The sequence below is a fragment of the Microcebus murinus genome, chromosome 5 (genome assembly GCF_040939455.1).
Source record: "Microcebus murinus isolate Inina chromosome 5, M.murinus_Inina_mat1.0, whole genome shotgun sequence".
NCBI lineage: Eukaryota > Metazoa > Chordata > Mammalia > Primates > Cheirogaleidae > Microcebus > Microcebus murinus.
The window spans coordinates 39920793-39932042 of record NC_134108.1 but is presented as its reverse complement, the minus strand read 5'-3'; the positions used below and the strand labels follow the sequence as shown (position 1 = coordinate 39932042).

The 11250-nt window shown below is 34.1% G+C and overlaps 1 pseudogene; it reads right to left on the bottom strand.

Moving 5' to 3' along the window:
• Positions 1–10435: 10435 nt before the first annotated feature.
• LOC142871155 (uncharacterized) lies at positions 10436–10537 on the bottom strand (annotated as a pseudogene).
• Between the last annotated feature and the right edge of the window lie 713 nt (positions 10538–11250).

Below are 11250 nucleotides of genomic sequence, written 5' to 3'. Positions count from 1 at the left end.
TACTACTTTCCATAGAGTTTGTACTAGTTTGCAGTCCCACCAGCAGTGTATGCGTGTTCCTATCTCTCCACATGCATGCCAATATTTGTTGTCTGAGGACTTTTTGATAAAAGCCATTCCAGGGGAATTAATTGATAACTCATTGTGATTTTGATTTGCATTTCCCTGATGATTAGAGATGTTGAACATTTTTTCATATGTTTGTTGTCTTCTTTAGAAAAGTTTCTGTTCATGTCCTTTGCCCACTTTCTTAATTTAGGTTTTCTTTATTTTTTAAAGGACAATTAAGCATCCAAAAGACTCTTTGAATTGGGTTACAACAGATATTAGATGAATAAAGCATTGGTTTCTCATTGAATTGATTCAGGAGCAGCCTAATTCAGAATACTTAGAGGTTTTGTTTTTCTTTTTTTTTTTTTTTTTTTTTTTTTTTTTTTTTTTTTTGGTCTATTTTCCCCATGCTCAGATTAATTCTTTAAAATTAGTGCTAGTAAGATTTGGGGAAAATGTATATGATAAATATTCTAAATAGAGTCTAGTTATATAAAAGTCAAAATGCTCAGGATATAATTCAAAATTACTCACATATGTAGAAATAGGAGAATTTCAAATTGCATGGGAAAAGGTAGTCAACATAAGCCTATATGAAGATGATGTAGATGTAAGGATTATCTCGCAAATGATTTAAATCAGCTCTTCTAAAAATGCACCAGCATGCAAGTAATCACAAGGATTTTTGGTTTATTGGAGAAATGAGAGTATCACCAAATAAATAGAAGATGCAAATGATATTTTAAAATAAAAAATATTGCTAAAAGAAAATTTTTGATTAATAGTTGAATCCCTGAATAGCAGAATTGAGATGAAGAAGGAAAGGCAGTGAATTTGAAGATAATCATAAAAATTATGAAAGTTGAAAAACAAGGAGAAAAAAAACATTGAGCATAAGATGTACAATGCTTTGGGACCTGAGACAGTAAGAAAATATCTAACATTTATGTCATTAGAATCCCAAAAAGAGAGGAGAAATACTGTAATGCCAAAAAATGTTTTGAAGAATTAATGTTTATAAATATCTGAATGTGGCGAAAGATATAAACGTACAGATTCAAGAATCTAACTGAACCTCAAATATGATAAATTCAAAGAAATACATGCTGTGACTCATCATAATTAAACTAGAAAAAAAATTTCAAGATGAAATTTTAAAAGCAGCCAGAAAGTAATGATGCATCAAGTATAGGGGAAAAATTATTTGAAGGACAGTAGATTTCCCATCAGAAATCACAGAAAGCAGAAGGCAGTGGAACAATATTTTTAAAGGTTTAAAAAACACAAACTGTCAACCCAGAAATAATAACAGACATTGTTAGAATGAGAAAAAATAACAAAGCAAGAAACTCACTTTTAATATATTAATAGGTAGTTTAAAAGAATGTTCTCAAATCACCAATCTAAGCTTTTCTCTGATGCACAAATATATCATAACAAAAGAAAACTAGAGGCTAATATCCATTATAAACACAAACTGAAAATATTAAACAAAATATTAGCAAATAAAACCCGGGTTTATCCAGAACTGGAAATTTGGTCCAATAATTGAAAATCAACACATGTCATTCATTGATCAGTCATTAAAATTTTTAAAATCACATTATCATTTCAAAAGATGTCAAAAAGGCACTTGACAATATTCAACATTATACCTGATTAGAAAAAATTATAATAAACTATGAAATAAAGGGAATTCCTCAATGTGAGGGAAATAGTTTATCTCCTGATTGTAGAATGGTTTTTGTTTTCCAGAACACTATGACTGAATCACTAAAATGCACTAATTTTACTAACTATGAATTATATTTCAATTAAAAATATAAGACAATGAAAATAAATCTATAAACCCATATATATATACATATACACAAAATACTAATTTATGTTTTAACTTTAAACTTAGCAATAATTTTTACAATTAACACTGCATGTTTCAAATGTTCTATTTGAACTTAAACTTATAATAATTTGAAAATCTGTATGATACTGCTGAGGAAGGAAGTTCTGTTATTGTGTTTATTACATTACTGTCCTTCTGGTGATACCAGATCCCATTAATGTGCAAAATGTCCCATTTTTTAATTGTTTCTCTTGCCTTCCTGCTCACAATCTATCTGTTATTTATAAAATTTTCAAGTGCCATGGGCTTTAATATTAGCAAAATATTAAAAGATGTATTCTAAGAAAGATGGGTTCTAAGGTTAAAATGTAGGATAGAGAATATGGCAATGGAGACAGTTTTGGTGTGATAACTTTTTTCAAAGTAGGGTATTGTCCTAGTCTGTTTTCTGCCTCTATAAAAGAATACCAGTCTGGGTAATTTATAAAGAAAAGAAATTTATTTCTCACAGTTCTGGAGGCTGGGAAATCTAACAGCATGGTGCCAGCAACTTGGTAAGGTCATCCCATGGTGGAAGGCAAGTGTATGAGACAGAGAGGAAATATGAGCTAAACTTCTTCCTTTAATCAGGAGCCCACTCTTGCAATAACTAACCCACTCCTGCTATAATGGCATTAATTTATTCATGAGGGCTGATCCCCCATGACCTAATTACCTCTTAAAGGGCCTACCTCCCAGTACTGTTACTATGGCAATTAAGTTTCTAGCACATGACATTTGGGGGACATATTCTAACCACAACATTCCCTCCACAGCCCCTAAAATTTATGTCCTTCCCCTGAAACTATTCTGTCCTCCTAGAGCTCTAGGTCTTTGGTAAGACAGGCATCCTTGAGGATCTTTGGAATGCCTTTCAGGGTCTTTCGTTCATTGCCTTGATGAACAGCATCTTGCTCCCTTCTATCTATGGTAGTCTCTTTAGCAAATGGTAGTTTGGCCATATCCTTAGTATTCTTTACTAAAGATGCCTTTTTATTCTTTACATGACCAGGCTGTGAATTTTTCAAATCTTTTCACTCCCTTATTTTTTTAATTATAAATTCTATCTTTAAGTATCTCTTCCCTCTTGCATCTCACTGTATGAAGTTAAAGGCAGCAATCCAGCAATCTGAATGCTTTGTTGCTTAGATATTTCTTCAACCAAATATCCTGGTTCATCTTCACCATTATTAAATTTTGCATTTCACAAAGTCCTAGGATATGGGCACAATTCAGTCAAGGCCACTGCATCTATATAACAAGCATGATCTTTACTCCAATTTTCAATAACATCTTCCTCATCATCTAAGATCTCATAAGAATGGCTTTTACCATCCATATTTCTGCCAGAAATTTGGTCATGACCACATAAAAGTCTGAAGATTCAGACTTTTCCTACAGCTCACCCCTTCTTCTGAGCCTATTCCAGAATTTCCCTTAATGCTTCATTCACAGCAAAACAGGCTTTTTCCAGTCTGCTTCTTCAAATTATTCCAGCCTCTATCTATTATTAACCACTTCCAGAGCTGCCCTCACATTTCCAGGTATTTATTATAGCAACAATCTCAACTCTCAGTACCAATTTTTGTCTTTGCTCCTTTTCTGCCACAATAACAGAATACTGGAGACTGAGTAATTTATAAAGAAAAATTTTATTTGGCTCATGTTTATGGAAACTGGGAAATCTGAGGGCATGGTGCTGGCATCTGGAAAGGAGCATGGTTGAAGATATAAGGTGATAGTTAGCACATGGGAAAGAGAGAAAATGGGGACTGGACATCCCCTGTCACCCCCACAATAACTAACTTACTCCTCCTACTCCTGTGTGTTAAAGGCATTAAGGGAACCCTAATGACCTAATCACCTCTTAAAGGTCCTACCTGCCAATACTCTTACTACGGTAATTAAATTTCCAACACCTGACCTTTAGGGGGCATAATCAAACCATAGCAGGTATGCAAATCAGATATTTCCTCTCCGGTGATCCTTCCAAGAACAAAGCCACTCCAAAGTGCTGATATTCCAAATTTTAAAACTGAACTCATTAGGAGTCAATGCATTTATTGATTTTATCTCTAAAAGTCTGACAATGAAAGAGTACAAGTTAACTCCAAGGTAGACAATCTAAAATACAGTTGCAGATCCATCTTATGCAGTTGATGAATTCTTCATCTTATAATCAGAACAACTTTCTAAAATGTCATTATTTGCTGTTGGGCTTAATGTTTTGTGCTTAATGTTGTGGTTGATATTTAGGAACAAGGTTTTAAAAATACATTAGTTTTTCAAGTTCTTTTTTGGCTGATTAGACCCTTCATTATTTATTTCTAGGCCTCCTGATCTCTCTATTCCACCCTTATGTTTTTTTCTTTATAATTTTCTTGAAATCATCTTAATTACCCAAAATGTATTATTTTTCTTGGGCCATTTAATATGAGAACACATTAGTCATAAACCTGACTAGAAACAGAAAAGAACACTCAAAGGGGTATTTGAAGTGAGTTTAACAAAAAGAATTTATAGAGGTGGGACTACAAACCTGAACAAAAGACTTTGATGTTCAGCAATTGTGGGAACTAACCACCATGTCTAGTCCTGAAAGGACAAGGAAAGAGACAGTTTCTGGAATCCAGTGAAGTCCATTTCCTTGAGAATCATACCCAGACAGAAGCTATGACTTGGTGAGAAGATTGCAGGAACTGCTGGATTGTGAAGTGAATGTCAGGAAGTAAAGGAAATAAATATCTATCCTCTTTCTCCTCCTGTCAGAGACTCCCATGAATTGAAGCCAAATGGAGTGTATATAGAACAGGCACTCTTGTTCAAAGAGAAGGGCAGTGAAGAATAGGAAATAGGTCTGGAGGTGCAAACAGAGATATATAAATTTACCCCTCAGCAACCATTCTCTCTTTTTGATTGCTTGAAAAAAACTGTGCCTTCAATATAGTGAAACACAAGTCCTCAGTTGTCTTGTCTTCATTGAGTTTCCATAGTTTTCCATCAATAGTATTATCAAGCATGGGAATACTAAGTGGCAATTCAGTCAAGACTGATTTCAAACCTGGTTCTTCCTTGCCCCCATCTCGAACCATCAGCGGCAGTTAGGATCATTGTCTCATTTCTCTTTGGTTCAGTGCAATGAAGAGTAAAATATTGCCAGAGCCATTGGCCCCTTCTATGGACATAGATGATCTTTACGTTCTATGTCCATTATGAAATGTTCACCCTCATGCCTCTCTCCTAAACTGCCTTGCCAACAATCTTCTAATTCTATTTAAGACTATGATCATTGTAGAACATTTTCTCAACTATTCTATTCAAAGGATACAACCAGATATATATTATTAAAGTCACAACACAAGATGATGCATGCTCTAGTTTTTTTCCTTCTTTCTCTTCTCTTCCTCCATTCTTATGGCCTACCTATGTGTCTACCCTCAGGCTCCCAACACAACACAATTTTGTGGAAACTTGACAAAATATCTATTTATTATATCTAAAACTGTTCTTATATGAATAGCAAAATCATCTTCTCATTCTATTTTACAATGTGGAAACATGATTGAATCACTGGAGGAAAATGTTAGTCACATTTTCAGAAGATGTTTTACCCAGAATGTCCCTGACATTAACTGCAGTGTTTTTTTTTTTGTCATGCAGCTACATCTACTATATTCTGATCTCATCATAGTGGTGGATGGAGTGTGGCAAAATTTGTATGTGTTTAGCTGATTAAAATTTGCTATAACAATTCAGGCAATACGAGCTGTACACATTGATTTATGAATTTATCTGCACATGGAAAATGTGACATTTGCTGTGTAAACCCCTAAGGGTTGGGAACCAGAATTTCTGTGGGTGAACACTAATGCATAACTTTGCCTGTGGAAAGCTGCTAAATAAAAAGTTTACCAAATTACGCTCACAGAGATGAATAGTTTTGCTTTCCTTTTCAGCCAATCTTTCAGTGATGAAATTAGAAAACTATTTAAAATGAACTTGTCCTATTATATAACACAATCAGTAAAACTGGATGTGGATTAAAAATATAATGCTAACAGTTCTTTACATTTGCTTATCTTTAATGTAAATATATGACCTTACTAATTACATGATTTTTTACTAAGGGATTAAATAGTCTTGTTAGTTTTATTCATTGCTACTGAAAACACAGATTGATAGGAAGACTTTCATTAGAGATTTGAAATCTGGCATTTTATTTTGTAGGCAGAAAAAGAAGGAGGTGTACTTCCTCTTTTTCATCTTTAGGCATAAATTAGACATTTGAAATTTAAAGAGCTCAGAATGTGAAGTTTTGGTACAGTTATCTAATTTTTATTTTTTATGAGTTTTTTCCTCTGGTTAACAGCAGTAAAATGTTATTATAATTTAGTCTTTGGTAGGACATATTTGCATTCTAACTCAGAACAGTTTTGTTATGCAAATTCTGAAAATAGAAATGGTTATGATAAATGAATGAATCAATACAAAACCTACTAAATATCTGAAATGGCAAAGGTGATTAAAGCTGCTAAACTCATATGGTGATATAGTGTGATTGCATTCCCAGTGTATATGTTAAGTCAGCAGTCACCAACCATTTTGGTACCAGGGACTAGTTTCATGGAAGACAATGTTTTCATGGACTGTGGTGGGGAGGAGGGATAGTTTTAGAAGGATTCAAGTGCATCACATTTATTGTGAAGTCAAACCTTTCTGCTAACGATAATCTGTATTTGCAGCCACTCCCCAATGCTAGCATCACTGCCCCAGCTCCACCTCAGATCATCAGGCATTATATTCTCATAAGGAGTCAGCAACCTAGATCCCTCACATGTGCAGTTTACAGTAGGATTCACACTCTTATGAGAATCTAATGCTGATGCTGATCTGACAGGAGGCGGAGCGTATGCAGTGATGCCAGCAATGGGGAGTGGCTGTAAATACAGATGAAGCTTTGTTGTGCTGCCCTCTCTTCACCTCCTGCTGTGTGGCCTAGTGCCTAACAGGCCATGGACTAGTATTGTTCTGCAGCTCAGGGGGTGGGGACTGCAGTGTTAAGTGATTTCATGAAATTATAAATGAAACATCTAATTGATCACATATAAAACCAGGCACATTATGCTATTTTTCCATGCTATTATCTGATTGTATGCATTTTTAAGCTATGGCAATGAATATTTTGAAATATATCTTTCTAATATACTGACTTTATTTAGTAGGTGATAAAAAACAAGGCCTAGTGAAAAACATAATGTTTTTTTCAGTGTTTGCTATTTAAGTTCATACAAGTTTTAAAATAGATTTCCATAATAAGAAAATGTGAGGATAACAATAAAATATTTTCTCCTACTTCTAGTTAGTAGATGGGCTACGTATGGTTTATTTGATTTATTTTTATTGCTATCAAATTGTTCTATAAAATAGGTGTAGGAAAAAATCAATAGGCATCATATCTAGGTTTTTAAAATCTACTTAAATAAATGTAAGGCTCACCCATACATCCCTTATATCATCCCTATCTTGTGTTATGCTTTGGAATGATCTCATAATTCATGTTCATGGTTGTTTTCTTTTTACTCAGACTGTACCTCAACTCTAGCCTATTTCCTGAAACATTGCAATCATTGATGGTTGCTAGCTTTATTTACTTATATTTACTGATATGTCTGAAGTCTAGACTTTCAAAATACATTTGACATTGAATGTTTTTGCATGAGGCCAAATGTTTCTATGGTATTTAAAATGTCATGTTTCTCATTCATCTACTCTTTGTTAGAGTCTCTCAGTGGGTTTATAGGTCCATGCAAAAGAATTATCTCCACATCAGCCAGTACATTCAATTCTACAATATCAAAAATAATCTTTATAGCACTCTTGGTAAGGGTATTCTAAAGTATTATGCAGTCTGTTTGTCAAATTAATTCACTGTCAGAAACAATCAGGATCCTGGTCTCGTTCCTTTTGTCAACATCCTCACTAAGGGGAACTTATCTGAGATAAGATAATGATAACTGCATGTGCTCAAATGATCATGGGTCATGACAAATAAATGGGAATGTGATTTTCAAAAGTTAAAATAATTAATGAGTTATGAACAGGACACATGTGTCTAGAAAGATCTAGACACATTCTTTTCAGAATTTTCTGTGTGCATTTATAAAATAGTACTTTGTCTTATTTAGTATATTTTTCTGAATAGCTAAAAGCAACTTTAAATTTATTTATTACCTGACTTTTTATTCATTTCCACTCTTCCCATAGCATAAATTGGCTGATATACTGTCTGACAGAATCATATCTTCTATGTACTGTAATATATACTGCTTTGTGTTTTATATTTTAAATACAATTTCTGTATTATTCATTTTATACATGATTCTCTGATTTTTAATTTTAAATAAAATTCTTGAAGACTGGAAGAGTGAAGGACTATTACTGTACATTTTTTTTGCATTATTGTTTCAGTTTCTCTATCCAATGTCCACTTCTTTGACAAAGATTATCTTCTTTTCTGTTTCATAAATTATTTCAATTTCCTGACTCTTCTGAAAATACTGTGCTCAAAATTTTAACTTTTGTACTTACTACAATGTCAAATTTCATTGTTCATTAAGCAGAAGTAGCAAGTAATAGGACAACTGAATGAGGCACAAAGAAGATATGTGGGTCTTTAGTAGAAAAGCTGACAAAAAGTATTGTGAGTGTCTTGTTATATCTGCATCAAAAGAGGCCTAGACAGTTTCTGATGTTGAAGGGGATGTACAGAGAATCTTTCCCTGATCACAGACTGCTTTATAAATTTTGACCAGACTTAGGAGAAAAAAAAAAAAAGAATGAAATCTACAGGAAATAAGCCATTACAAACATCTGCCATTGATTCTGAAAACACACTTACTACATAAATAAGAATGTTGGGACAGAGAGGAGATACTAAAGACAGGTTGGTGTCACTCACATCATCCTTTATTTTGGTGTCATCCTAGAAATGCCTTGGAGCTATCTCATGCCAACTTGAGAACAGCTGGCTCTCTCTACTTGTTAAAACACACCACATGCTGTTGCCTGAAGTCATGAAAGTTTACTTAGATTCCATGATTAGTAGTACTGGCTGCCAATCTCATGAGCATAGTTCATGTAGTTGATAACTTTGAGTTAAAAAGCTCTACATTTTTGCACCACTTCATTTTGGTAGGAAACATATGGACTGAGAAGTGGCCAAGAGTTGTATCAGGTACAGTGTACATACATTTCAAAATCCTCTATGAAGCAATTTCAAATTAAGTCTCAGTGTCATACAGTTCAAGAGTATGAAAATAGTATCAAGGACCATCTGTATGCATCTAGACATTCTAAAACAGATTTTATTCTTGTTAGCTTAAATCTCAAGTTAGCCTCAAGAATCTTAATATACTCTCATATGTCTATTAAGATTAAAAAGTTACAGTGAAATAAAAACTAAAAAAAAGACAAAAGTTTGAATTTAAATGACAAGCCTGAAATTAGAAACTCATCACCTTGTCTTTCATAAGTCATATTTGTCTTATAGAGGAGAGCTGAAAATTTCAGAGTCAGCTATAATTATGCCCTTCTTGCTGTCACTCAGTTGAAGTCATTGTTATATGGTAAATGTATTATGGACTTTAAGTCGGACTAGTTGTTGATATGTGTGAATGGACCCAATTTCTGCTCTATCTTAAGGCATATTTAGAATTAAGTACCAAAGTAGGCCAGAGGACACAGGTGGTTTGGGGACTTAGAAACAGATTCATCCCCTGAGGCAGTGAAGGAACTGGCATAACAGACCCCTCTGTAGCATTGTGGTCCAAGGTGCTAACAGAACACAGTATTGGAGTGTTGTCATGGTGGAAGTTGACAGCTGGTATTGGTCAATCTGCTAAAAGTTGAGGTGAGATGTTGAGAGGCAACCAGCAGGCAGAGCCCTGCAGTGGAAAGTCCAGGGGATATAAGACCAGATTATAGAAACAGGAAAACAGACTTTCAAAGGTATTCTGTTAGCAGATAGCAAGGCATCATTCTTGATTGGGATCCTAAGGAAAGATGTCATGTATGGTAGGGATCCTGGAAAAACAAAGGCCGGCTTCTAGACCTTTATGCCTTTTGCTAAGACAGATTGTCAAGACAGAAATTCATACACAGAGAAAGAAAGAAAAATGGTAATGCAAAGCCATACGTGGATTAATTATCTGACAACATAGCTTCATGCCAGTGGCAGTTGTCACTCTGCCTTGTGTTAAACATAGTCCTTTATGATAGTTATAGTCCCTTAAGTTTATCAGGTCCAATTTTCCCTAGAAACTGAGATAAAGCTATGCAGGGGAAGATGGAAAACCTGGAATTTGGAGGATTTTATAAAGGTCTAAATTGTCCTCGGGGACAAAATGGATAAGATGATACGCCAACTAAACCTTACATCATTGTGAGAATTTCAAAAATTTAATGTGTTCCACATGTGATTCTTCACTCACATTGCCTTGTGGTAAAGACTGCTATATTTTTTAAAAAATGTTAAGGATATATCAAATATTAAACTAATAGAAACAGGTACTACACTTGATCTTACCCAAAAGGCAGAGAAGCGATGAATGCTCATCAATGTCTATTTTCCTCTTCTTCTGAGTTTATTAGTACATTGAGTTTCTATCCCTGCTCTGCAGTTTTGTGTATTGGCAATAGAACTGGTGAAGAAGTAACATGTGCCACTTGTGCATAAAGAATTTAAGAAAACAGATATTCCTCCTCCAGGATCTGTCTCCTACTATTAGGAGCATGTGGATGGTAACCAGATTCTAAGAGGTAGTGGGTGGAAGGAGCCTACGTCTCTGAATCACTGTATGTAAAGCAGCCACATACCCACAGTAAACCATGGATATGTGATCAAGAAAGAAACTTCTACTTCTTCTGATGCACATTTGTATCTATTAGAGTGCTTTCGGCATACTTAAATCAGGCTCTCCATATCTTACGCTAGAGCTTTAATACAATTTTCTGTTACTGCCTTTCTATTCTATTTTTCCAAAGTATAGCATCTTCTATTATCACATCTCATTACACCAGCTTTCTCTTCACTAAATTGCAGCTCTGTACTACATAGTCTCATAATCACTACTGATTATTGCTATATTTTTTATTATTTAGTGTATTGTTTTACTTATTTATTATTTTATATTATTGTTCTTATATTTCATTTATACATATAAAAATTAAAAAGATAGCTAGCTTCTCAAATCATATATTCATATGTTATCACTTATTAATGACATTATATATGTGAGTAGATATAGAAATATCTATCT